The following is a 22,276-nucleotide window of genomic DNA, read 5'->3' as shown; positions in this document are numbered from 1 at the left end:
CTTATTGTGATTTTTCTGTTTTGTTGTTTTATTTTGCAAACAACCCTGAGACAGATTGCATTAGGGGATGGGTGGGTGCATATATGTTTATTGTTATAAACACCTGGAGAATGGAGCAGAATAGCCACTTCTGAACTAGGAATGATCCTAAATATGGCTACCACTGAAAATAGCAGCTATGCATGCATATTGTTTTACCCTCTGCCTCCATAAAGTCAAGGAGAACTTTGCTATATCCTGATATCGCAATGTCTTACATTTCTCCACCACTGTTCCACAATTTTGACTACCTGTGGCAACAGGGAACGGCCATAGCTCTGGGAGGCAACCTATGTTTTCCATACCCAATGTCCCAAGTTCAATCCCTGGTGTCTTCTGTGAGGGCTAGGAAAGATTCTATCTAGTAGAATATGCTGAGTTAGACAACCTTTCTGAAAAGATTGAAGACAAGCCTAAGCAGGAGTTCATCTTGAATTGGGAAGGCTTCAGGAGATCTCTCGAGAACAGTTGCTGTAATTTAAACTCGGTAGCAGCTTTTGAACAATCTCTGTAAATAATGCATGTAAAAGGAAAATGACATAGATTGTTGTTGTTGTTGTTTAGTCGTTTGGTCATTTAGTCGTGTCCGACTCTTCATGACCCCATGGCACTCCTGTCTTCCACTGCCTCCCGCAGTTTGGTCAAACTCATCCTGGTAGCTTTGAGAACACTGTCCAACCACCTCGTCCTCTGTCGTCCCCTTCTCCTTGTGCCCTCCATCTTTCCCAACATTAGGGTCTTTTCCAGGGAGTCTTCTCATGAGGTGGCCAAAGTATTGGAGTCTCAGCTTCAGGATCTGTCCTTCCAGTGAGCATCCAGAGCTGATTTCTGAAGAATGGAGAGGTTTGATCTTCTTGCAGTCCATGGGACTCTCAAGAGTCTTCTCCAGCACCATAATTCAAAAGCATCAATTCTTCGGCGATCAGCCTTCTTTGTGGTCCAGCTCTCACTTCTATACATCACTACTGGGAAAACCATAGCTTTTAGTATACGGACCTTTGTTGGCAAGGTGATGTCTCTGCTTTTTAAGATGCTGTCTAGGTTTGTCATTGCTTTTCTCCCAAGAAGCAGGCATCTTTTAATTTTGTGACTGCTGTCACCATCTGCAGTGATCATGGAGCCCAACATAGATACCTATACTTTATTACTGAACAAATAGACAAATGTATGCAACAGGTTTAAAATGAATGAAATATGGAAAGGACAGGAGGCCAGATGCCTTGGAAGAAAATTTATTGTTAAAATGTTTTTATTTTTTCTGACTTTGGATGATTTGGTTTACTGATAACAATGAATTGAAGTTTGTGTTGTACATATGCAAGTAAGCATAATAAAGCATAACAATAAGTTAAAAAAAGAAAGATTCTATCTTGGAATTCCAGAGAAACAAAATGTGTTTGTCAAATGGAACCTGGAACGAAGGCTCTCCCTATAGCTAAACCGACAATTCTGAACACTCAAGGTAAAAATGCACCATACCTCTTCTGCACATGAGGTGCAAAAATGTTTTTCTTTCTTTCTTTTGCAAAAGGCAACCTGGAACCTTTCCAAAGTTTTCATTTTTAAATAACAGGGGGCGGTCACACACAAAAAAGGCAGCATCAAATACAAAGTAACTATTAGCAGAATAAACAATCCCGAAGTTCACATAAGACTTTCAAATGATGTTTGGAGCCGAGCAAACAATAAAAACTGTATATTAAATAAAATTCCTAAAGACAGCTAATGCATCAAGCACACTTCAGCAGGTTGGTAATGTTCCTAGCAAACAATGCAAATTCAACAGCACGCCTCATGAATTATTCAACGCCTCGGTGCAGCGAGTGACTCCCCACCGCAAACATACAATATCCCGCCATGCCTGGAATGCTAATTTCACTGTCAATGCACAGCACCTATATATATATATATATATATATATATATATATATATATATCGCACCTAACTCAAATTTCAAGTGAAATGATTAAATATAGTGTGGAAATATTGTAAATGCAATCCCAGGTTTGCATAATGACCCTGTAACACAAATAGCAAATAGTGTCTAAACAGCCAAAGTTTGACTATGTCTATCACATACCCTCCAACATTTATCTGATGAAAATAGGGAAGTCCTATGACAGCATCATCAATCATCATACTCTGCCCATCCAACGGGGTTGCCCAAGCCACTCTGGATGGCTTCCAACATATAAGGTAAAGGTAAAGGGACCCCTGTTCGTTAGGTCCAGTCGTGGCCAACTCTGGGGTTGCGGCGCTCATCTCGCTTTATTGGCCGAGGGAGCCGGCGTACAGCTTCCGGGTCATGTGGCCAGCATGACTAAGCTGCTTCTGGCAAACCAGAGCAGTGCATGGAAACGCTGTTTACCTTCCCGCCAGAGCAGTATCTATTTATCTACTTGCACTTTGACGTGTTTTCGAACTGCTAGGTTGTCAGGAGCAGGGGCCGAGCAACGGGAGCTCACCCCGTCGTGGGGATTCGAACTGCCGACCTTCTGATCGGCAAGTCCCACAGCACCACCCGCATCCCTTCATCCAACATATATAAAAGCGTAATAAAACTTTCCTACCCAGGGCTGCCTTCAGATCTTCTGAAGGTTGTAATTTACTTATCTCCTTGGATCAAAGGTCGTGTAGCTCCACACCCTCCAACATTTTTCATATAAAGATAGGGACCTCCTAGCATAATTCTCCAGCATTTTTCTGATGAAAATAGGGACGTCCTAAGGAAAAGCAGGACATTCCAGGATCATATAAAAAACTGGGATGGCTTCTGTAAATCCAGAGTCCCTGGAATCCAGAGTTCCATTGTCCCTGGAAAATAGAGACACTTGGAGGGTCTGCAAAAGGGAAGGCCACAGGTTCTGCACCCTTGAGACAGGCAAAGAGTAACACAAAGTTGAAATTCCCTGTAGAATACGAGAGTTGATGCAGCAGTTCCTTTTGTAGGAAGATAGAAGATGCTCCTGACAGTCTGGACAACAGGTCTTATACCTTAGAGTCAGGGCAGATAGGGCCCTCATCACTTTGGAGGCCCTCCTCATTGGCACCCCTCTATGAACCCTAGCAGACTACTTGGCAGTGGCCACTAACAATGGTGTTCTGGTGAGAAGAAGGTGACTTGGAGCTACTTCCATTTATATTTCCCACAATGATCCAGGTGACACAGTGTCTGAATGGAACTCCAGGGCACTGTAGGACACTTACGTGGTGGCATCTTCAAGCTTCCAGGCACTCAGTGGAGCATGGGAAAAGAGGGTTCAAGGGCAGGTGTCAGCAGTCCATCATTTTGCTCCAGGTTCTCGGTTATCTCTCATCTTCATCTGTCCATTAAGGACAGTATTTATGCAACTGTTGCTGAGCAAGTATGGGTACAAGCCATTTTGTGTTGGGTGGCTTGCTAAATTCAGCAGTTGTGTAGAGAACTGATGAACTCGATTTCAAGTCTCAAGTCCCTGATTATATCCATTGGTGGAATTTCATTCCACCCCAGTAACAGCCCCTCAATCGTGTTCTAAACATATGAGAACATCTTACATACTGATAGAATATTTTTTCCAAGTAGAGCTGCATGTCTTGACCTGATGTTGCAAAAGGAGAAATGGGGTGTTCAGATTGAAGCTTATCCCAACAAGAAAAGCCTTTGGGTGTGGGTAGACGGAATGTGGATATGTGAAGCTATTCACATCACCCAATCAGGTGTGTTTATGCTGGTGCACCACAGTTTTCAAGGTAAGGATTGGCTGGGTGATTGGCTTTTATTTCAGCAGTGTGGAAATGGATTTCAGCCATTAGGGACGTTAATTCTCGAATGACGGTTTCTTGCCTATGCACTTCCTTAACCTATGCTAATGATTCAATTGGTCTTAACTGTTTTGAAGACTAGGCTGCCCCACAGTGGCATAATGGAAAAGGACATTGGTGCTGTTTTATTGTTTCTGCTTGATTCTTGCAGTTTGCAAGCATGAGAGTCTCTAGCATTTGGTAGCGCCATTGTTGCATACAACTGATGTCAGATTTTTCATGATTTCTGACACTAAGAGATAGTTTATGGCAACAGGCATTCTCCATAGGCACCCCTATGTTAATATTGATTAGCCAGGTATCAGCATTGACTAGCCAAGATCTACTGAGCTTCAAAAAGGCAGGGTGCAGACCAGGCCCATGAAGTCAATGGAAGTTCTGCCAATAATGTGAAGGAACTCAGAATTGTATGTACTTCCCCCAGTGCTGTAACCGTCAAACTGCGAAATTGCATGAAATCTGTGGAGATGTCACTCTTAATTAACCAAGTATGAAGATTAAGGAATAAGGGACAAATTTGGTTCAGATTGCATTTTCATGCAAACCTACTTAATTTGCACATCCTGAAACAGTATGTGAACCAAAATGGAGATTTCATTTGAAACCTGTGCTTCTTTAAATGCTGTGACGCTGTTCTCTAGATAATCTGTAGAAAAATGTGCACATTGGGGAAAGTGCGCATTGAAATGCACTTGCCATTTTAAGCAACATACAAAAATGCATTGCATTAAGGAAATTTGCTTGCAAAATGTATATATTATGCAAAATGTCCTACAAATAATAGTAATAATAATAGTAATAGTAATAGTAATAATAATAATAATAATAATGATGATGATGATGATGATGATGATGTTATTATTTATACCCCGCCCACCTGGCTGGGTTTCCCCAGCCACTCTGGACGGCTTCCAACAAAGATTAAAAATATATTAAAACAGTCATTAAAAACCTCCCTAAACAGGGCTGCCTTCAGATATCTTCTAAACATCAGATAGTTACCGGTATTTATCTCTTTGACATCTGATGGGAGGGCGTTCCACAGGGCGGGCACCACTACCAAGAAGGCCCTCTGCCTGGTTCCCTGTAACTTGGCTTCTTGCAGTGAGGGAACTGCCAGAAGGCCCTTGGAGCTGGACCTCAGTGTCTGGGCAGAACGATGGGGGTAGAGACGCCTATGTGCCTATCAGGAGAAATGCACACCATTTTGCTAATGAAATTTTATTAGGACTTTTATTTAAAAAGAAACACGTGCAGAAATGTGGACGACAGATTTGAAGAGTGCAAAAATGAGAATCTTAAAGAAGCCAAAATCGTCATCCCTTTTGAGGGATTATTGTAATTCTAGTGATGACCTCACAGAAAGCCACATCATATCAAGCCTGGCTAGAAGAAGAAGAGAAGAAGAGTTTGGATTTGATATCCCGCTTTATCACTAACCGAAGGAGTCTCAAAGCGGCTAACATTCTCCTTTCCCTTCCTCCCCCACAACAAACACTCTGTGAGGTGAGTGGGGCTGAGAGACTTCGGAGAAGTGTGACTAGCCCAAGGTCACCCAGGAGCCGCATGTGGAGGAGCGGGGAATCGAACCCGGTTCACCAGATTACGAATCTACCACTCTTAACCACTACACCACACACTGGCTACTTGTCTTATCTAGCTCAGTATTGTCTATTCTGACTGGCAGCAGCTCTCCTGCATCTCAGGCAGAAGGTTTCCTCACCAACTTGTTTGTTTGTTTGTTTGTTTGTTTGTTTGTTTGTTTGTTTGTTTCATATACCTCCTTTCATCATAAGAACTAACAGCAGTTCACAGAATAAAATACAAGATAAAAACAAGTAAATAAGTAAAACAAAACAGCAAAACAATAACATCTCCACTTCCCACATGCACATTTAAAAGGCTGTAGAATATGAATCAGTCCAAGACCTGGTTGAAGAGAACCTTTTCACCTGGCGCCTAAAAATATATAAGGAAGGAGCCAAGCAAACCTCCCTGGGCAGAGTGTTCCACAAATAGGGAGCCACTACAGAGAAGACCAGTTCTTGGGTTTCCACCCTCTGGACCTCACATGGGGGAGGTACATGAAGAAGGGCCTCAGATGATAAACGCAGGGTCCGGGGTGGTTTATTTGGGGAGAGGCGGTCCTTCAGGTATTACAGTCCAGAGCCACAATAATAATTAAATCATAATAGCATATCTCCCAACATGTCCCAGTGGAAAACGTGTGTCTTCTGGGGCAGTGCACCTGTGCAAGTCACGAAACCTGCACAAGAGCACAGTGCATCCAAACACACATTTTTGGGATGCTGTACTCTTGCAGAAGATCGTGGCCCCAGAAGACATGACCTTTCATGAAATCATGGTGCCCTCAAAACATATGTTTTGGGGCAACATGCTCTCATACAAGAGCATGTCAAAAATAGGATGTCCTGATTTAATCAGGACAGTTGAAGTGTATGCAGTAATGTCCCAGTCGGTCATGATCTAGGGACTTATTGCAATTTCATATTTTTGTCACTGTTATTTCAGCTCACTTTTCTCCACTATATTATTCCTGTCTTGATAGATGAAGGCAGCCGGAGCAGTTGAAAAGTCACTTGTAAAAAGAGTTATGTTATCTGTTGGGCTAAAACCTCTAATCTTGTCATTCATCACTCATGTATTTCCTATCCAGTAACACGGACCCGCAAAGTGAATCACAGCCTTTTGAGAAAAGGCTTGTCTTCAGCTCCTGTGTTAACCTACAGTGCATATATTATCGCTCTTATGTTTCTGATCCAGAGAGGTTGAGCAGCAGGGAATTGAAGGCCAGACTTTCAAAAAGTGATCAGATTATGGTGGTCGTAGAGCAAAAGAATATAAAAAAATATTCCGCCACTTCTTCTACAACTAACTTTAAAGGTTTCAGTATATCCTTCCAAAGACTTTTTTTTAAAAGGTATTAAATGCATTTCATTTTACATGAATGAAAAAGAATGCTGGCTACAAATAATCAAACGGCGTGGATTATAGGTCATTGAGGTGAGCGTGCTCTTTTCAGTCTCCGGCTACTGAGAAGAATAAATGTGAATATCTGCCTTCCATATTACAGATAATGGGTTTTCAACTGTCGTCAGGAGAGCTGCATTTTCAGACAATTGGTGCCTCTCGCTTGCAGCAGCAGCAGCAGCAAAATGTTTTCGTCTTCCGCAGAAGAATCCAGATACTGTCATTGTTTTGCCATGTTTGGGGGAAACAATTTTGACACAATTTCTACTGCAAGTAAATATCTTCCTGGGTTGAAATGTAGCAGCTATTCTAATTACCATACCTTTGAGTAGACATCGCTAATTTCAATGGGTGTTGAACCGTGGGCCACCTACCCTCAAATCCGTTGTTTAAATGTAGGCATTTTTAGGACAGCAAATCCTTTAACTTGATTAAGCACCTACTTTTTAATGGTTTGACCAATTAGCTGTAAATAAAAGTGCACCTTTTCAAAAGCACAGTATAGGTATGTGAGAGAGAGACTTCCCAAAGGAAGTGTAAGTAAGAAAAAATAATAATAATGGTCATTTGAGGGTTTCAAGCAGAGCTTGGAAGGCCATCTGTCATGGATGCTTTAGCTGAGATTCCCACATTTCGGGGGGTTAGACCCGTTGACCCTCAAAGTCCCTTCCAACTCTACAATTCTATGATTCTATTATTGTAGAGTATGCATTAGGCTTGCCCAAGGATTACTCACACAAGGGAACTCCTTCTAAAAGGAAGGTGAAGACTTTCTTTTAGTAGTGCATTGCTGCCTGAAAGATGCATTGAAGTCCCAGGTGATTTGTGACAGCACTCCAGTGGCATGTGCAAGCCTTGCCCTCCTGCGCACTTTGGCCTGTGAGGCAGATCCCGGTAAGGATCTGTCCCCTGGGGTGAAAATGGCTCCCCACCCCTGGCCTAAAGGATTACTACTGGGGAAATGGGAGAGAAGGGATTGAGGGTTGGTGAATGAAGTGGGCAGGGCTGCAGCCCCTAATCCATAACATTTGCAGACTGAAAAAACACCCCTCAAACAAACAGAAGGTGCTTTAGGTGTACACCTACAAAAGTGTGAATGGGACAAGCACACATATTTATTAGTGTACACGTTGTCCAGTATACACACTGAGTGGAAAAACTGGATTGTCTACTGTGTATAATGGGTGATGTGGCCCTTCAATGAGGGGAGGGGAACCTGCGGCCTGCTGGATGTCATTGGACTTCAACACTCATCAGTCCTAGCCAGCATGGCCAATGGTTGGTCAGTGTGAGAGGTCCACTCACCTTCTCTGGTGGGTGCCATTGTGGACCAGCATCCTCCTGCACACCAAGATCCAATGTGCAAGAGTCCCAGGGGTTGCTTCCCAGGCAGCAAAGGAAGCCTCTGGCCTGGGCTTGTCTGGGTAATTGGTCCCGCCTGCTTGCCGAATCAGGAAATAATAATAATAATAATCATCATCATCATTATTATTATTATTTATATCCCACCCACCTGATTGGGTTTCCTCAGAGACTCTGGACAGCTTATATATAACATATCTAAAAACATAATTAAAAACATCAAACGTTAAAAATGAGCACATACTTTTCAACGTTTCTCTGATGAAAATAGGGATGTCTTACCACTACCTCCGACATTTCTTCAATAAAAATAGGGAGATCCTATGGAAAAGCGGAACATTCCAAGATCAAATCAGAAACAGCTTCTGGGACAGCTTTGGTAAATCTGGGACTGTCCTTGGAAATTAGGGACACTTGGAGGGTCTGCGAGCGGGCATGGGCAACCAGGATATAGCATAGGCCAGGCATAGGCAAACTCGGCCTTCCAGATGTTTTGGGACTACAACTCCCATCATCCCTAGCTAACAGGACAAGTTATCAGGGATGATGGGAGCCTGGCCTAGGCTTTTCTCTAACAAGCCAGTTTGGGAGTTTCTCCTTGATGTAGGTCAGGGAGTCCCTCATTTCCATTTAAGCCCAAAACACAAGTTCTTCTGGCAGGCTGGCCAGAAGGGGTGGGGTCTACCCAGTGTCTAAGCCAAACCTCTTACATCTGTTGTCAATAAAGCTGTGGCCTGATTTCACCCAAATATTGCTTGTTATGTCTCTTGCTCTTGATATTGGGGAGGACCGTAAGGTAGGAGGGACACCTTGCCAAGGGTTGGATGAGCCTTTAGCCTGATCCAGAAGATTGCTTCTTCTGCTCTTAGCATCTGGAGGGCCACAAGTTTTCCACCCTCGCCTTAGACATGACTTCTTCCTCTAAACCACGCTGAGATCTTGTAAATCTGTCTGGGCTTCCATGCGAGACAGAGCTCAACGGTGCATGCCAGCACTCAGCCTTTGAAAACATGCAATCATAATACGCAAAAGAGAAGCTTTGAGTATATATATTGTGCCCTTGTCTCACCCGTCAAGTCACTGGAACCAGCTTTCACACATTTGGGATTTGAGGGAAGACTGTCAGGTGTGATGCTCAGGCACATCTCATTTTAGAAAGTACAGTTATGTATCCTTCAATAAGCTCATATTTCACAAAGCAGACACAATCCAGCTTTGCTTTTACAAACTCTGGACACACACCAAAGCCCCAGATGTTGACCTCTGTTTGAGCAATTGTTCCCTTTCAGATTTAGTACTTGGTAGGAATTAATGCCTTCTAGGTAGACCGAACTAAGTTTCATTGAACTCACTGGGACAAGTTAGACCCATTTGATTTTGATAAGAACTAAGTTCAAATAACATAGCCATTTTGCAAACCACATCAAAAGATTGTGGTGGTTTTGTGGATGGTCCTTACCAGGCCAGGCAGCAAACGGAGGCAAGAACCATTAGCTGTAAAAAGGATTAAATGGGAAACTGATACCTGCACATTTCAGGGATCGAGTTTTTCCTTGGGGAATATTTTTTTTCGATCAGCCAATCTTGGAGAAGGCAGGTGTTTTTATGAAATGTAGCACTGAATACAGTGCTATTTTCACGTTAACTGCTGAACAACTTCCCCCAAAGAGATGCAATTCATAGTGTGCTGGATATCAGCTTGGCATGAAATCATTTTTGCACTCAGTCATTCTTGCCATCTGTATCTTTTCAGCCCGTCAGACATCCACAAGTGTGATCACCACAGAGGAAGCAAGAGGGTATTGTTGTACAAATCCACTGAGGGTCGTTTCAAATGCCCAGAATTGTGGGTACCTCTTCTACTGCAAAGTAGCGTTCAAATTCAGAACTCGTAGTTACAATAACGTTGACATTGCTGTAACTGTTGCAGCTTAGGGGCAGAGCATCTCCTTTGTGTGCAGAAGATCCAGGTTCAATCCTGGCATCTTCAATGTCCCCTACCCTGACATCTTGGAGAGCCACAGCCAATCAGTGTAAACAATGCTGAGCTAGATAGACCAATGGTTTGACTCGTTGTATATAAGGCAGCCTCCTTCATTCCTGTGTAATTATGCTTTGGATTGCAGCTGTCTTGTACAAAGTGCATTACAACACGTTGGTGTATTTATACTCTGTTTTGAAACACAGTTCCTAGTCATTCTATATTCCCGGGAATGAACTATAGTTCTTTGAAAGGGGAATCTAGGACGGCTTACTGGGAATTCCCAGAACCTTCACCCATCTGCAGTTCCCATAATATTTTGTGAGGAGACAAGACAGTTAAAACCAGGGGTCAGCAAACTTTTTCAGCAGGCGGCCGGTTCACTGTCCCTCAGGCCTTGTGGGGGCCCAGACTATATTCTGAAGGGGGGGAAAGAATGAATTCCTATGCCCCACAAATAACCCAGAGATGCATTTTAAATAAAAGGACGCATTCTACTCATGTAGAGACACACTGATGCCCAGACCATCCGTGGGCCGGATTTAGAAGGCGATTGGGCCGGATCTGGCCCCTGGGCCTTAGTTTGCCTACCCAAGGTGAAAACTATACATTTGCACAGTCTCACCATCTTCCAAGCCATGTTGCTAATCTCATGCTACGGTTGGACAACTGATGGAAAGAGGGAGGGAGAGAGAGAGAGAAAGAGAGAGAGATTTTCTTAAGACCCCCCTGAGCAAGTTGAAGTAGACCTTAAAGCAGCTCCATATCTAACCCTCCATCTGCTGGACCACCCTGATGATGTGATGTGTTGACGGAAAGACAGCAGAAGTGTGACACCTGATCCATTCATGATGTTTTTCTTCACTGCATTTTTTTTTATATATAAAAAAATCTGCTAAACTGTAAAATGTGTTTTCCTTTGCTCTCTGTAATGATATTTTATATACAAGATTAGTTTCTAAAACCGTCCATGACTATGCAAGCATCGCCGGCTGATATTTTGAACTCAGTGATCCTGTGAAGCTATACCATAAATATTTCCACAAATGAGCCAGCTGCTCATGTTATGTCTGCTAATGCTCTCCTAAAGCACAGTAAACCAGGCCTGCCGTGCAGCTTATCTGTCAGGGGCTGAAGAGTCTCGGGGGCTTCATAAATCTACTGGTTTGTGGTCCCAGTAGAGCTAAAAAAAACCTGGAGGTCTCTCAAGCACCTGAGAGGCCGTGAGACGTATTTGGCATGCTATGTCCTGTCTGGGGGCCGGGGGTTGGTTGGACTTGTTGCAAACAAATAGTCTGGAAATATCAACTGTTGCTGCAAGATGTACTACGGGGCCTCATTTCTCTGAGACAAACCAGGACCCATGAGGGAAGAGTTCTCTCAGCATGTAGCACACAACGCAAGGTCCTTGTGGCTTTCAAATCAGGTTTTCAAATACTGCCATAGGACACAAATAAGGGAAATAATTCCACCTATGGGGAGCCCTAGATGTAAAAGTAAAGGACCCCTGGACGGTTAAGTCCAGTCAAAGGTGACAATGGGGTTGTGGCACTCATTTCGCTTCAGGCCAAGGGAGCTGGCGTTTGTCCACAGACAGATTTCTGGGTCATGTGGCCAGCATGTCTAAACTGCTTTTGGCGCAACAGGACACCGTGACAGAAGCCAGAGCGCACGGAAATGCTGTTTACCTTCCTGCCACAGTGATACCTATTTATCTCCCTGCACTGACATGCTTTGGAACTGCTAGGTTGGCAGAAGCTGGGACAGAGCAACTGGAGCTCAGCCCATCACGGGGATTCAAACCGCTGACCTTCTGATCGGCAAGCCCAAGAGGCTCAGTGGTTTAGACCACAGCATCACCCACGTCCCAGCCCTAGACGTAGTAGTGTCTCAGACAAGGAGCACCTTCAAATTACCTTTGGAGCCCATTTCACAACTCAGGTCACATCCGCAGCATACATTTAAAGCACAATCCTCCCACACAAAGAACCATGGGAATTGTGGTTTATCCCTAAGAACATAAGCACATACAAAGAGTCCTGTTGGATCATGGCTAGGGCCCATCTAAGTCCAGCATCCTGTTCTCACAGTGGCCAGTCAGAGGCCTGTGTGACACCTGTAAGCAGGACCCAAGCACAAAAACACTCTCAAGAACACTCCCTGCCTGCAGTTTCCAGCAACTGGTATTCAGAAGCTCGTCAGCTGAGCACTGCCAGTCAAATCAGTGAAGAATAACCAGTGCAAATTCTGCAACGTGTCCTCCTTTTTCTTTGAGGGTGGGAAAAAGAGATATTTGTTTTTTGTGGTTTTTTTATAATAATTTTTATCAAGTTTTCCATTTTAACAATCCAATCAAATCACATTAAATATTCCAAATTATACATATACATACCATAAAGTCCAAATATTTTGCCAAATTATAATTTTTTGTTGGGGCTTCCTATGCTTCAAGTTCAGTGGGGTCCAATCTTCTTATGGTTCTGTTGCCTTGAGTTTCCAATAGTTCCTTCTTTAAACCTCCCTGCTGTTATCCTTCTTTCTTTCATAGCCTCTGAGTTGTTTCCACAGGTGAGCTGAAGTGAGCAATAATATGCTTCTGTGTGAACTTTGTATGACTCTTCATTTTTATTTATTTTTATTTTTTTGCAGCTGGTAAGTCTTTTATTTGCTGTATGTCTTCACATGCTGTTGTTTATGCCGAATCAATCCAAAAGTCCTTCTCTGGTGGCAGACGCCATCTTCTCTCAATTCCAATGAAATAAAGTCTAGGCGTTTGCTCATTAATTTTCTCACACAGGTCGCAAAAAAAAGAGATATGGGGGGGGGAGTTTTGTAGTAAGGTTAACGCTTACTGGGAAATGATATATAATGAAATGAAAAGGATGTTTAAATTAACGTTTATTAAAAAAAAAAACCCACAAAAAACAGAAGCTTTTCTGTTGGGAATTAGAGGGGCAGAACTACCTGAACTGTACAGAAACTTATTCCTGTATGCTCCTACAGTGGCAAGAATGTTACTTGCCCCAAAATGGAAAGAAGCAGAAGTCCCAGCAAAGGAAGAATGGATACAAAAACTTACTGAATATGCAGAAATGGCAAAACTTACCTGAAGAATAAGAAATCAAGATAACAAACTTTTTTAAAAAAAGAATGGAAATGGTTTATTGAATATTTACAGATAAATTGTAAACAGATAAGAACATTGGCAGGATTATTGTAATAACCTGAAGTTTCATAAGAGTACATATTTAAAGAAGATGAATAAATGAGCAATTTAAGTTAATTTGGATCTGCAGAAGATATTAAAAATAAATTTAAGGCACTGCAGAAAGAGGGGGAAGGAAGTCAAGTTTTGAAATGTCAAAATGATTGTAAAATCAGTGAAATGTATAAACCTGAAAAGTATATTTATTTATTTTTAAAGAGAGAGAGAGGAAAGTTTGAATTCCTGGAAAAAAAGAAAAAGAGATCTAACCGCCCCTCCCCCCAGCTAAAGGTCTTCTGAGAAGCCCACCCATCCTCTTTGGTGGGCCCCATTGTGTGCTAGCATTCCCATGTGCATTGGGGTCCAGCGTGGGAAGTCCCAGGAACTGTTTCCCAGGCAGCAAAGGAAGCTTCTGGGTGGAGCTTGCTGCCTAGGTAACTGGTCCCGCCTGCTCGCCTAATCAGCGAATCGTAAGTAGGCATGGACCACTAGGTATCACCTGCTGGTTTGCTCTGCAGCATCGGAGCAAATTCTGCAACGTGTCCTCCTTTTTCTTTGAGGGTGAGAAAAAGAGATCTCAGAGATTTTCTTTCTTTCTCAGATAAAGGTCTTCTGGAAATGTTAGTTCGGCTCTAGCTGAAATAATTTAAACTAAGGATCAAGCTCCATAAAGAAAGGAGAGAAGCGAGCAACGCACACCAGTGGGGTGAGAGAGATAAAAACAACAACCACCAGGGCACAAGCTTGAACTTGTTGAAATTATTATGTTATTAAATCATCAGCTATTATCTCAGAGCTGGCAGAGGTTGCTTTTGCCAAATCAAAGAAAAGTACATGGGGCACACAGGTGATGTGCAACTCTGCATTAAAGGATTCCCCCCTCCACCTGCTCTCTTATCAAATTTGAACTACTAAATAGCAAGCAAAGCACTGTAACACAAATACCAGAGTGGTGTGGCAAAAAGTAGAAGCTCTCTGAACTGGTAGGTCAGATCCTTGATACAGTGGTACCTCTGTATAGGCTAAGCGCAATCCTAAAAATCTATTGCGGTCACGTCACAGCATACTTTTAATTCACCTGAACAGCCACGGCTTCTCTCAAAGAATTTTGAGTTGTAGTTTGTAAAGGGCGCTGGGAATTGTAGCTCTGTAGGTCTCCTAACAACTGACCTGATCTGCAGATCGCCAAAGAAATGTTCAGTGAATGGAAAGAGAGAAAACCTCACACGCCACCCATCTCTCAATGACAAGGTAAACGCAACCCTGTGCCAGAGGAGCCAACTCCTAGGGGCTGTGGGGGCTTCAGCCTCCACAATAAAATATTTGAGGGGGATGGGCTCCCACCAAGTTGATGGACCTTCCCATTCAAATGGTGTTTCTGTACTGTGTCGTGTGATCGATTATCCAGAGTGGGGCTGACCTGGGCCCCAACAATACAGTATTTTATTCAAGTTGGCACCCTGGCCCTGTACACACCAAAATTCTAAAGGATCCTGTGAATGAGGGTATCTTTCGGAAACTTTTCAAGATATTGCAAGACAGAATAAATATCTTGCCCTGCCTTATAGGGTTCTTGAGGCAATTACAGTGGTACCTCTGGTTACAAACTTAATTCGTTCCAGAGGTCCATTCTTAACCTGAGGTACCACTTTAGTTGCCACTGCGTGATTTCTGTTCTCATCCTGAGGTAAAGTTCTCAACCTGAGGTACTACTTCTGGGCTAGCAGAGTCTGTAACCTGAGGTGTATGTAACCCGAAGTACCACTGTACTGAGATCATGGCAGTGTCTGCATATCACAGTAAACAATGGTTAACAGCTTGCCATGAACACACAGGTAGTTCCCACATCACTGTTCCCCAAGCACAAACAGGAGTGACAAATGGTGATCCCTGGCTTAGCATTACATATGAACTAGGTATGGTGGTTTATTTCGTCATGTTCTTGGCTTACCGAGTATGGTTTGTTTGAGAGAAACCAGCCGTGATACATTTGGTGTAATAAACCAGAAATGGAAGTTGGGGGAAGTCAATAGGGAGGGGGAAATTAGAAAATGGATGTTAAATGATGATATTGAATATTTATGAGAAAAGAAAATCAATAAAAATTATATATATTTTTACACACACACACACAATTTGTATTAATATTGTCCTTTTCCATGCTGCATTTATGCAGCACACTGTACTACTTTACGGTGTTTTTTAAAATATGCCTTTGCACAACCCCTCCCCTTCTTGGACCACACAAACTGGTTTTAATAATAAAAATCAAGGTAATCAAAACGCTACAAAGTTTTTCTTCTCCTCTTGGCTCCAAATTATTTTTTCTTTATCATTTGATGGGGAGTTCAAGTTCAGCTGGATGTTTCAAAAACTCAGGTGGCACACTGTAACTTCTGAATTGTCTATGGACAATTACTCTTACTATCTTCCCCATATCTTGTTTTCACTGCACTTACGAAGAAAGGCAGACAGACCTGTGTAGGATTGTAGCCAGAGCGGAATTTAACACACTTCCTTGCACCTGTGAAAAGGTTTGATTGCCACAGCTGTCAAAATGTTTTTAATGTGAATGGCTGTCCTGATGGATCTCTTTCTCTACCTGGAACGACCATTCCCTAAACATGAGCAATTTTGTGATAGTGCTTGGAGTGTAGGTATCATAAATTAGTGTAAGTGACGCTTTCGTGATTAACGATGCCACTTCCTTTTCTTAATGTTTCATTTATTAGAAATGAAAACAGACCTCCTCATTAAAATTGAAATAGGACTGGGGGAAATCTGGAATTTTATAACTGGCACTCGTTATTGTAGCTGGAATTCCCAAATCACTTGAGCAGCTGTATTTCTGCCTCAATTGTGTAAAAAGGCCACCCTGGTGCTGTTCGTAGGTTTTCCCACTCCTGCCCAACCAATCTGTTGGGGTGTCACCAGCAAAGGAAAAGCAGGAAGTAGACACAGCAACCTCACACCAGTTTCAAGACTCAGGGCTATTCTCAAAACCAGGGGTAGCCATTGCGAACTCAACTCCCATGAACTCAAGCCAGGATGGCCAATGGCCAGGGTAAGGAGTCTCAACAAATTTTGGAGGGTACCAAGCTAGCTATGCCAATCTAAATCAGGCTTTCACAGATGTTTTGGACTACATCTCCCATGAAACCTGACCACCTGCCACTCTGGTTGGGGCTAGTGGCAGCCAGATTCCAAATAAAAAATAATAAATAAATTTGAAAGAAACCAGATTGGAGAAAGCTGGTCTTAAAGGTACATGATGAACCAACCTAGTTGAAGTTGAGCAATTCTTGGTCTGGTACTTAGAGAGGGATTTTATTATTATTATTATTATTATTATTATTATTATTATTATTATTATTATTATTATTGCAAATCATCATTTATTTGTATGTCATCTTTCCATAGGCAGCTCTCAACACAGTGGGAGGGAAATGACTTAAGTCACAACTTACAAAATATGACGACATACAAAGCACCAATAAGTTAATGAAAGCATCTCATTAAGAAAGATTCAACAATTTTTTTTTAATCCCCTTATAATTCACAGTAAGGTCTGATAAGAAAATTCAAAAACATAATTACAGAAGCAGCAAAAATAATACACCGTGGATATCCTGGCCCCAATACAAGCCCCTAAACACCAGGCCACCTTGATTGTCTCTAGGCATTGTGAGTAACATGTTTTCCAGACCCACAGTCAAGATGGTCTCTGGTACCCTCAGAGCAGCTTTTTTAGCTGGAATCAGTTGGATTCCTACCTATATATACTGCCACTAATACTATAATAGAAGGAAGATGGGCTATATAACACTCCTGATTTATCTTGGCTGCACCTGTGGTCCCAAAAGTTACCTACCGCTCACTTCAAGGATGCTTTGTATGGAGACCAACCTTAAGGTATATCACAAAATACCAGCTAAGAGCCTTGTGTAATACGTTACTCTGGCATAACTCCATTCCCAAATTGCATCATGCCTGGTCACGCCTGTCAGTATCTTTACTTATCCCTTCAACTCTATGTCCCCATCACCCATTGTTTCCTCATATCCCTGCTTTTGGGTCCATGGTGCCCCTTAAAGGTTATAAAGTCAAATCCTGTGGTGTCCATTCTGTATAGAAGCTCTATGCCCCCTTGTCTCCCTGGCCCATAAGTTCCCTTCTGCTGAGAGTGCACAGGCCACAGCTACCATGCATCCTGAGCATTCTTCTTTCTCTTTCCAACATCACACAGCCCACTTGTTTAATTAAGCAGGGAGAGGTTTCTTCAGATCCCATTCTTTGCCATTCCCTATTTGCCCTAGTTTCCATTCTCATCTGCCCTTTCCCCCAGGCACCTCCTCTTATTCCAGAAACTTTCTCGGTTCATTCTCAGCTCCGCACCCTTCCTTTGACCTCCTTGCACTCCCTGTTCCTTATCTAATCTTCCCTAGGTACTGGAGCCTCTCCCCACTCCCCAGTGTCTATGAGATTTTAATCTATGCTGTACTGACAGCTACCACTTTCCTCATAGAAGCTGGACTGCAAACCAGTTCCTCGAGCAACTGAACGTTCTGTTACCATATCTGCTAAGCCAATCGGTATCACAGAGTTCACTATTGCAGGTGCAATACCACGTAGATTGTTCTTTCTTCATTCATTCATTCATTCATTCATTCTCTCTCTCTTTCTTTCTCTTTTGGCTTTTCTCTTTCTTTTCTGGCTTAGTCTTAGAATATTATTTGATCAGAATGACACATTTCAGCCCACACCTCTTTCTCTCCCCTTCATGAACACAGCAAAAGTCCCTTAGTGTAGGCTACCCCCTCTGATTCTCCATCTAAGGATCTTCATGGAGTATCATGGGTGAATCATGGTGACTTGGTGAGTCCCAATGTGACTTGTGGCAACCCAGTGTGGACTTGTGCCAACCCAATAACTTTCTGGGTTGAAGAGTATATGCTTGATTATTCCTAGAATCAGATACAAGGCTGGGTTTGAATGTGGTGGTCCTCCCCTCCCTTCCCCCCAAGCAAATTCCTCCATTGGTGCATGCTTCCCCCTGACCGCCCAATGCCCTTTATCCCATAACATGACAGCCACATGCTCTAGGAAGTATACCCTTTTTCAGGAATACATTTGGAGTGAGGATAAGCCTTCCATCTACCTCTGTTCAACTTGGTGCTGGGACAAGGAGCATGTTTTGCCACATCTCACCAGTGTCTCCCCAAATGCATCCCATGTGCTTTGTTCCCTGGAAGTGAGGTGGTAGCCATTGAGAACAGACAGTTCCCTTTCTTGGTGTGATGCTAGAATGTGGGGGGAACTGGGAAGTGGTATGGACAAGCGGGACCTGCAAACCACCTGCTACTGTGTGGAGTGCTCCGATTCAGGGTGCCAGTCAACCAGCTGTACCCTCTTTAAGGACACTCTATTCCACCCACTAGTCTCCATTCTTCCCCCAGCAGTTATTCAACATTATGTGATCATTCTCAGTTCTCATTGTATTGCATTTGATTCCTTTGAGGTTTTGTCCACCTAAAGCAGTGGCTCTCAACCTGTGGGTCCCCAGTTGTTGTTGGACTACAACTCCCATCATCCCTGAGCTCTGGCCTTGCTAGCTAGGGGTGATGGGAGTTGTAGTCCAACAACATCTGGGGACCCACAGGTTGAGAAAGGCTGACCTAAAGGGGTTTTTCTGTGCTGCTTCAAACTTTGGAGTTCCCTCAAACCTGCAGATAGGTTCCTCTTGTGTGTGGAAGATGCCATTATATAGGATGATGGCAACCTGCATAAGGATAGGCACTTCGCAAGTGGGTTGACCATTAGGAAATGGTAGACTTTGCCAAGCAAAGTTCAGCAGGTTCTCCATCCCTGGCCGATGGGTTCTGAAGGCCTATTTCTCCAGTTGTTTTGGACTACAATTCCCACCAGCCTCTGCCAGCAAAGCTGTAGTACAAAACATCTAGAGGGCATCAGGTTTGCAAATGTTGCTGTATGAGTAGAACATTGACCTGAAAATCCTCAAGCTTTCAGAACCATGAGAGTTTAATTGAACTCATGCCTTTGACCACTGTGATAACTTATGGTAATAATTGGGGGATAGCCAAGTCATTTCCCACAGCTACTAAGAAACCTTTCTGCATTAAGTAGCAGCATGAAAGTCCATCCTAGCAGACACTAAGCGAGGACCCCTGGCTAGCTTCCTCCCTGCACTGGCTTCTTTGAATTCCTCTTGCTTCTGAAAGATCCTTTTTAAAAAGCTTCCTCTTTCGCTAAGCTCAAACATCCATTTTAATTATACATATGACTTGACGAGCTATGTTTTGAATTAATATTTGCAAAGAAAAGGGTGGATTTTAAAGGCTTCTCTTGGTTAATTTGCACCAGAAGCGCTTACATAGCTCATTCAGCCAGGGCAGAGAAACAAGACCTTAATAATACACTGTGCGTTTTGACCTTAATAATACACTGTGCAAGACCACCAATAAAAGATGGATAAGGAATTCCATATTCTGAAGAGGCCTCTTCACTCTATTATCCATTCCCCAAATACTGAAGATGTTTCAAATGCGGTGTCCTATACTTTATAGCCAACTGCTGCTCTGAAAAGTCATTGATCCAAGTAGAATATTGACCAGCATTGTCAGGGATGATGGGAGTTGTAGTCCAGCACGTTCTCCATCCCTGGCCGATGGGTTCTGAAGGCCTATTTCATGATGCCTACCACAGTCCTTTTTCATTCAGAGGTACATATCAGAGTGTTCCATTTGGTATTGCACTTCAAGATTGGTTTCCTAGAGCATGCAGTGAAGAAGAGAATACCTGAGCCCGGGGAGAATATTTGATTATTTCTGCTCTGCTCAAGGACATAGCAGTGTTGCTTTCGTGCAAGAATTAGGAGAGCAGTGTGACTTCGATAAGGGATGGAGGAGGCTGTGGGTGAAGATCAGGCAAAGGATGCTGAGAGATTTGGGGCCCTGCAAGTCAAGGATAAAGGAACATACTGTGACAAATGCACAGAGAGGACAGAGGAAAGATGGGAGAAAGATGCATCTCATTTATTGCAGGGAAGGACTTTTGATCACGCTCGAAGGCTCTTTTCGCGCAGTCAGTGGTAAAGACTCTCCATGAAAAAGATGGCTTTCTTAAATAAAACATGACTTTTTAAAGAGTTCTTTTCTACAAATCTCTGAAACGAACCCTCAGTATTCTGCTCAGATGATTATGAAATATGCAGAGGGAGGTATCACATACGTGTAATTGTCAAGAAAAATTGCTCGCAAGGGAAAGTCAAATTACGAAGTTAAGAACTGTGCCTCTATTAGAGCTCATAAGAGCCCAAGCCAGGAGCTCTCAAAATGTGTGCCAGGGTAACAGTGAATCAAGTTCTCCAGGAAAAAAGAACTTGCCTACCACTGTTAATCTTCCTTTCACGTGTGCAAACACAAGGGAGAGTTGGGTGCATTAGAGGGCACACTCAGCACACACAATGTAATAATTAGGCTCTGGTGAACTCGAGGTTAGACTACTGCAATGCACTCTATCTGGGACATCCCTTAAAAAGCGTTAAGAAATCTTGCTGCCAGAATGTAGACTGGTGTTGGCTAATTGGACCACGTCATTCATAATTTTGTTGGATCTTCACTGGCTGCCTCCTTGCTTCCAGGCTTGATTTAAGGGGATGTTTCTGATCTTTAAAGCCCTTGATTGTGAGAATCACCTTATTCATTTGCCCCCATACACCCTCTGCTCAACATCTAAGAACTTGTAGGAGCAGAAGTGGTGCTGGCCTTATGGAATGCTTTCCCTGGAGAGGTTCAACAGCCCCTGAGGGCAAAACCTGGCTTTTCCACAAAGCCTCTGATTGACTTATATAAGGCTAGAAATCCAGTCCACAAGCAGGGCATCTGCACAGCTTGTGATCCTCACCAGCATGCCACAGCTCAGGGGTAGAGCATCTGCTGGACATGTAAAGGTAACGGTAAAGGGACCCCTGATCATTAGGTCCAGTCGTGGCTGACTCTGGGGTTGCGGCGCTCATCTCGCTTTATTGGCCGAGGGAGCCGGTGTACAGCTTCCAGGTCATGTGGCCAGCATGACTAAGCCACTTCTGGCAAACCAGAGCAGCGCACAGAAACGCCGTTTACCTTCCCGCTGGAGCGGTACCTATTTATCTACTTGCATTTTGATGTGCTTTCGAACTGCTAGGCTGGCAGGAGCAGGGACCGAGCAACAGGCGCTCACCCCGTCGCGGGGATTCGAACCGCCGACCTTCTGATCCGCAAGTCCTAGGCTCTGTGGTTTAACCCACAGCGCCACCCGCATCCCTATTGGACATGTAGGCAGTGCCAAATTCAGTCCCCAACATCTCCTGGCAGGGTTGGGGCAATTTCCTGCCTGCAACCTTGGCGATCTGCTGCCAACCAATGTATGTAGACAATACTCAGTTAGATGGACCAATCACTTCTCTCAATATAAGGCAGCTCTGTGCATTCCATACTGCTTCTGATATAGGAGATAAGAGAGCCATCATGACTAGTAGCCATTTTTCTCACTTAGTATCTGATTTTTAACAGCTGTGGCAAAGGATTCCCCATTGGGAGTGAGGTTTTCTATTGCTTTTTTGATATTTTGTCTTTATCAGCTGATGAGGTTTTGTTATATGCTACTTGATTTTGATTTTGTGAGCTTCTTTGAGATAGCAGGATATAAATCACTCAATGAAACAGTCCTGTTCTGGCGATGCATTCCAGAATAATCTCTTGTCGCACACAAGGATCCCCTGGGAAACACCGAGAACCTCCTACAGAGACAAATTGATATGGGTCACATAAATACACAGAGATGAAAATGTCCTGATAATACCCTACTAAGACAATCTGAACAAAAACAGTGTGTA

General features: G+C 43.1%; 1 long non-coding RNA gene across 1 annotated transcript; it reads right to left on the bottom strand.

Annotated features, from left to right (window-relative positions):
• Positions 1-19,644: 19,644 nt before the first annotated feature.
• On the bottom strand, positions 19,645-21,349 carry LOC310767038. The gene is made up of 2 exons (XR_014550590.1): positions 21,307-21,349; positions 19,645-20,354 (listed from the first exon to the last, which is right to left on the bottom strand). It is a non-coding gene; the product is annotated as an uncharacterized lncRNA (long non-coding RNA).
• Between the last annotated feature and the right edge of the window lie 927 nt (positions 21,350-22,276).

This window comes from Podarcis filfolensis (genome assembly GCF_964270895.1).
Source record: "Podarcis filfolensis genome assembly, chromosome: 1".
NCBI lineage: Eukaryota > Metazoa > Chordata > Lepidosauria > Squamata > Lacertidae > Podarcis > Podarcis filfolensis.
The sequence above is the reverse complement of the archived record's forward strand: the minus strand, read 5'-3'. Positions and strand labels throughout refer to the sequence as shown.